The following is a 6,780-nucleotide window of genomic DNA, read 5'->3' as shown; positions in this document are numbered from 1 at the left end:
CCCCTCTTCCCGCTTTGTTGCTTTCGCGTGGGAGATTGAGTGGCACGATACGCCTTTGGTGCCGGAGCACAGCGCTGCTCCGCCTCCCTCCCTCCATCCATCCCATACTAGAGCACTGCACGGGCCGATTTTCGCGGCCCGGGCCCGGCCCGGGCCCGTTTTTGCATTGGGCGGCCCGCCCGAGCCCGATCAAAACTTTTATGGCGAGACCCGAGCCCGGCCCGGGCCCGGAAATAATCTACGTTACCCGCCCGGCCTGGCCCGCCACCCCTTTACCTTAAGCCCGAGCCCGGCCCGAGCCCGACTCGAAACCGGCCCGAACCCGGCCCGAGACCGAAAAATACATGTTTTTCAGGGTTGAGAAGCCCGAGAACAACTCGGAGAAAGCCCGAGCCCGGCCCGGGCCCGCGTAAGAAAACCCGAGCCCGGCACGGGCCCGGGTCAAAAAGCACACGCCGTGCCCGAGCCCGGCCCGAGCCCGTGAAAAAACTCCTCTACCCGGCCCGGCCCGGCCCACGGGCCGGGCCGGGCCCGGGCTTTCGGGTAAGCCCGAGCCCGTGCAGTGCTCTATCCCATACCCCCACGGTCTTTCGCGCGATGGTCACGTTTGCTTACCGCCGAGCATTCGCTCTCAGTGATAGCGCGGGGGGGGGGGGGGGGGTCGCCCTCCGTGATAGCGCGCGTCCCCCGCGCGCTTTCGCTCGCGCATACGGCGCGCGGCGACGATTTTATCGCCCTTGAAATCTATACGGAACCTCACGGCGACGGCGACAACGACGGAAGAAATCCGCTAAAAGTGTCCATATAATTGGTATCGCAATAATAAAAAATGTCGCAGTTTCGCCCGAAAGGCGAAGTATCGATTGCGATAGCAAATTACTAGAGAGCTACTCGGAGTAGGGATAGTAGTTTTATCGGCTGTATAAACTTATACACATTGGCTTACTAACTGAATTAACAATCGTGGTGTCAGCGCGCACAAGCAAACATGAATAGATCACACTGAATGACCGCAGCCAACGACTGTCAAAACGCTGGCAGCAAACGCAGGTTCGCGCGGTCTATCGCTTCAACGGAAACTGAGCGGCTAATGCATAGGGCATACTAAGGTCAGAGCCGTGTGGAGATAAGAGACGGTGCGGGCGACCGGCACCGCCAGGCAAAGGAGAAGTCGTTGGCAGAGGAGAAGCTGCCCCCCCCCCTCCCCCCCTCTTTCCGTTTCTTGCTTTCGCGTGGGAGATTGAGTGGCAAGATACGCCTTTAGTGCCGGAGCACAGCGCCGCCCCGCCTCCCTCCCTCCCATACCACGACAGCCTTTCGGGCGACGGTCGCGTTTGCTTTCCACCGTGCGTTCGCTCTCCGTGATAGCGCGCGGGGGAGTTTGCCCTCCGTGATAGTGTGCCTCCCCCGCGCTCTTTCGCTCGCGCATACGGCGCGCGGCGACGCTTTTATCGCCCTTGGCATCTATACGGAACCTCACGGCGACGGCGACGACGACGGCGACGCCGACGGCAGAAATCCGGTTGAAGTGTCCATATAATTGCTATCGCAATAAAAGAGAACCAGAACAGAAACGAAAATATCGCAGTATAAGGGTAGCATCATCGCGTTAAGCAGTCAAACCGGATGTGCGCGCCTATCAATGGTGATGGCTGGACGGCGCGTTACGCGCTCCGCTGTTCGCGTTTCATGTGACGCCTATATAGAAAGCGATCAGAGGGAAGTTCATCCGATCTCACGAACTGCACTCCACGTAATCCTCGCGCAGTTCTGCGACCTCAAGCAGCACTACATGAACCTGAGATACGGCGTCGCCGCGTACGACGTCGAATTCGACGCGCCTCGCTACTTGTGCGCCCTCCTCGGCATCGACGGGCCCTACAGCCGCGTGGACGCCCTGACGCGACTGCGAGACTACATCTCGCAGAACTACACCAACGCCGCCAGCAAGGCGGACTGCGACCGGATCACATGAAGCTCGCTCTTCGGCAGACACTGTGGCCAAACCTGGTGAGTTTTGCGACTGTCTTACGACGATTACATTCTTTGGCAATTAGGGACGATGATTAGACTTTCAAAGAGGGGAGAAAAGAAAGCTCCTCGCATGAAACTGCGACTATACTCCATCTCACAAGTCGCTCGCAGCATTGTGGGACCCGCAGGACCCTTTAGCCAATAGGAAGGCCGAATGCCCCTCGAGATGGGTTCAGCCGCGCCGCGTCGTCTGCTCACCGCCACAGTAACTCGCGGTATACGACGCGCATGCGCAGAGGTCTTAACATGTCACGTGTCCCTGTAACCTATCTTGCATCAAGTAAAAATAAAGCTCGCTAATCCCGCCACTAATGAGACAATTACGCCCTGAACTGTACTCCGCTGAGCAAGGATATTACCCGTGTACGCCTCCTACTTTCGTCAGTACGGAAAACGACGTGTGAGATGCAGTATGACGCTCGTGGCAGACGAGCGAAGTTAATGCCATAAACAGTCCGATTCATGAGGTTTATAACGCCGAAAACACTGAGACTTCGAGGAGTGTTGTAGTAGACGGCCCCTAACTTATTTCGACTACCTGGAGTTCTTTAACGTGTGCCTAATTCAAGGTGCAGAAACGTTTTTGCATTTTGCCACCATCGGAATGCGACAAGCGAGGTCGGGAATCGAGTCTGCGACCTCGAGTGCTCAGCATCACAACGCCATATATAACCGCTGCGTAACTACGGCGGGTTTATTAAGAGTCTAGAAGCAGAAGTTTCCTAACGCCATTATATCTGAATTTGTTGCTAATCACATTATACGTCGGCGATAATGATATCTGCAATAAGTCGGTTTGACAATCCTCAAAACTGCAAATACTTAGCGAGCAAAAGTTCACGAAGTAATACTAAAAAAAAAATTGAAACGCTTATTTTATGCAGAATTATTTAAATTTACTTCAGAAACGGTTTATCTTTGTGCTGCCACAACTGGTAGTATTAGGCGTGAGAGTACGCATTCGGAGGTCGAACGACTTCAGAGAATTCGCGACACCTCAACGGCATTAATTTTTTATACCATTGAGCGTGTCCATTGAGCACCACGTGAACGTCAATAAACTTTAAGGCTTTAAGCGATTATTGCCATTTTTTTGTACAAGTGTAAGTTTTGCATGACTAGTCTTCTCGGAGGCACATACGAAACTCTAGAAGAGTCTGACAAGAGTTTGCACAAGAAAATAACTTGCCATGTACCGAACTAGGGCACGCTGCCCAACAAAAATGCACTACCAAAACCAAAAATACCATGCTACTATTGTACGATTAAAAGAATGTTCTCTGATATTTGCATAAACCAATAAAAAGAAAGAGAAAACAAGAATATAGCGCGAAATGAGTTTAATATCTAGCAGTGCGTTTTGACTTTTGTCCTGGAGTCCGTGTTACATGCATGGGCAATTTGGGGTATAGCTTTGCGTCTTAGTGCTATTTTTGCGGAGCGAAAGCCTAGAATAGTTTATCGGAGAATTTTATCTTTTAAAGAAGTATATATGGCTTGTTCTTTTGCTCATAATAATGAACCACGACTACGCGCTCAAAAAAAAAAAAAAAATACATGACGTCACATTACGGCGATGCGAAAACTTTACAGGGACCTTGAACCGATTTATAATTGTGTACAAATGCAGTCAATAGGGCAGGGTGGTTCCTTCTGATCATCAAAAAACAAACTTAATTGAGTGCTCTGCCTAAAGCCTGCAATTTATTTCTGAGTTATAACAATCTTCATCGCTAGCGATCGCAGCGGCGCCGCACCCCACGTGTTGAGCCGCCTCTGCCCACTCAGCGTAGAATGGGCGAGCGATCCGATTGGCCACGCACGTAACGTCATCGGTAATGCTTAAAACATACCGCTCCCTCCAGCTTAATTTTAATAGCGTACGTATGCATAGTTATTTGCATACTCTTGAAAGTGAATACACAAATGCGATAAATGTAGACGTTTCTTCAAACCAATTGGCCCACTTTCGCCCGAGAATGCCAGGATCGTCTGCTGCCGCTGTGGCGACGGTAGCCGACTGGACACCGAGTTGTCGCATGAAAATAGGTGCCCCGATGTATTCTTTGTTGGCAGGAGCGTGAATGGAACCAGCGCTGTATTACGCTCGTCTTGCACTGCATGCGTGTGCAGGGAGCAAACGTCTGCGACTTCACGCTGTATAAGACGTTAGCGCTACACATCGATTTCAACACCAACCTATAGTTAGTCAGCGTAGGGATTACCCGCAGTTTTGAAAAGAAAGACGGTTTTAGCGGCAACCGCAGGTTCCGCATTTGTCAGAAAGCCTAGATTTGGGTCTGATTTACCCGGAACGGTAGCGCAAAAAATGTGCTAAGCCGGGATCCGTAAAAAAAAAAAAGGGGGGGGGGGGGAAAGAAGGGTTGCGAGGGCAATTCAATGTGCCTTACAACGTGTGTAAACGTCCGTCAGAAAACGTCCGCCTTGTGCAGTTAGACTTGTGTAGTGGTACTGACTCTGCATGCCTCCCATGCAGAAAGTGTGAGTTCGACTTCAATGTACTTTCGTGTTCCAATTTTTTGTTTTTCATTCTAGCGTAGAGGAAACTTTATAGATAGACCATCTTAACCACAGCTGCAACTTAGCGGAAGCTCTAGCCTAAGCTGTGGCAGCGCTTGTTATTTCCGTCACAGAAACCTTACGAGCATAACATCGAGTATAACATCGAGCATAACATCGAGCATAACATCGAGCATAATATCGAGCATAACATCGAGCATAACATCGAGCATAACATCGAGCATAACATCGAGCATAACATCGAGACAATCGTAAACGCGCACATTAGGTATTTGAGTGCAATCAGTATTTTATGAAACCGAAATAACACCGCAAACAGATACTTTGCAGTGTGTTGCTTATACGCTGTCAGCAACGGCGCGATTGCCCTATTCTTCGCATGATGACAGCGGAAGGCAAAGAGCCTCGCGCGTTGTTCCTCCACGTCTCCATCTGTTGCGCTTAGTTGGTCGTGAAAGTTCGCCCCGTGAAGCCCAGGCTTATCAAGAAAAAAAGTCCCCGGTGTCCTTAGCTATCGCCTAATTAGAGACGCGAAGGCGAAAGCCTTGTAAAGCCTACTGTAAATCATCTTAATCCGCCTTCATCGACCTTAATCCAGCTTAATCCGATTGCTAATTAATCAATAATTAACTTCGGTAATCATTAATCATTTATAGACAGCTGGACATGCTTTGGTTCACTTCTGGCCTTCTGGCATGGGTTCGCTTCTGACCAACGCCCTCCCGTCACACCACTGACCCGGCGCGCTCCGTTTCTCTGTACATCACAAAACGCAACCTTGAAACAGAGATCTAAGGTTTTGGCCTTATAACTTGCTTGGGTAAGAGACCCGGGAACAGACTCGGTTCAAATCAACCGGAAGTATGAACACCTGCGTCACCGCATGAAGTTATGGCCAAGGAGTCAGGACATAGCGATGGCCGCACGGTGTTGAGAGAACGCTGCGGCTTGAGAGAATGGTAACGTTTAATCACTGGTTCTTGTTATGATAGCGCGCGCTGACGCAAAATTCTTGTGAGGAAGCATAGCTTGAGAGATAACCGTCTATGCATAAAGCCGGTGACAACCTAAGAACACAGTACAAGCCCAACCCCCCGAAACGCATGCAGTGCACGTGCCCTTCAACTCTGAAGGAAGATGAACCAGTTGGAGTCCGTTCACAGCGTAATGAATCCACTCTGCTAATGCAAAATACTAGCCAAATTGTAAAATAAAAGCTTGTTGTTCCAGGCTAAAATAGCAGCTTTTGCTGAGCGCCGATGCCGTAGTTCCTCCCAAAAATCGGCAACGCGTTCAGGTTCAATCCTCATAACCAGTGACACAGACAGGTCCGTACGGAGAAACCAGCTGTTTTAAGCACGTCAAATCTTTGGACATCACAAAAGTTGGCTCTCCGAATAGACTGACGTTAGCGTTCAACGTCCGCGTTCAACAGCGTAGACATGACCAGGGTTGCGAAGGACCCTGATATAGAGCACTGCACGGGCCGATTTTATTACATTTATGGCGAGACCCGGGCCCGGCCCGGGCCCGGAAATAATCTACGTTACCCGCCCGGCCCGGCCCTCTACCCCTTTACCTTAGGCCCGAGCCCGGCTCGAAACTGGCCCGAACCCGGCCCGAGACCGAAAAATACATGTTTTTCAGAGTTTAGAAGCCCCAGAATAACTTCCTGCACGTTACATGCACACCACCAGAAAGCCCGAGCCCTGCCCGGGTCTGCGTCAAAAAAGCCGACCCGGGCCCGGTCAAAAAGCACACGCCGTGCCCGAGCCCGGCCGAGCCCGTGAAAAAAACTGCTCTACCCGGCCCGGCCCGCGCTTTCGGGTAAGCCCGAGCCCGTGCAGTGCTCTACATATACTCATTTGTTCCGTGGCTGTCACTGACTTTAGGCTTACGACAAGAAACGTTTCGGGAACCGTTTACGCTGGCGTCGCCACCGACCTTGTTGTCGCATCCTCCGCGACTTCTCTCATCTTACAGCATGGTTAATCTCATATTTCAGATATTTGTTTTACTCCACAGCTTGATTTATCTGTATGGGACATTTTTTTTTGAAACATTAAAAAAAAGCAAAGGATTTCGCTCGTTTATGACGGTCGAAACTTTGAACCTACCATGCCGGTATTTCAGTGCCTAATTATAGTGCTGACCCTCTCTCTCACTCTTTTTGACTACTAAATTGGTTCTGTTTCAGGAAGCCAC

This window comes from Dermacentor silvarum, chromosome 5, assembly GCF_013339745.2.
Source record: "Dermacentor silvarum isolate Dsil-2018 chromosome 5, BIME_Dsil_1.4, whole genome shotgun sequence".
NCBI classification, from domain to species: domain Eukaryota; kingdom Metazoa; phylum Arthropoda; class Arachnida; order Ixodida; family Ixodidae; genus Dermacentor; species Dermacentor silvarum.
This window is presented reverse-complemented; position numbering follows the sequence as displayed.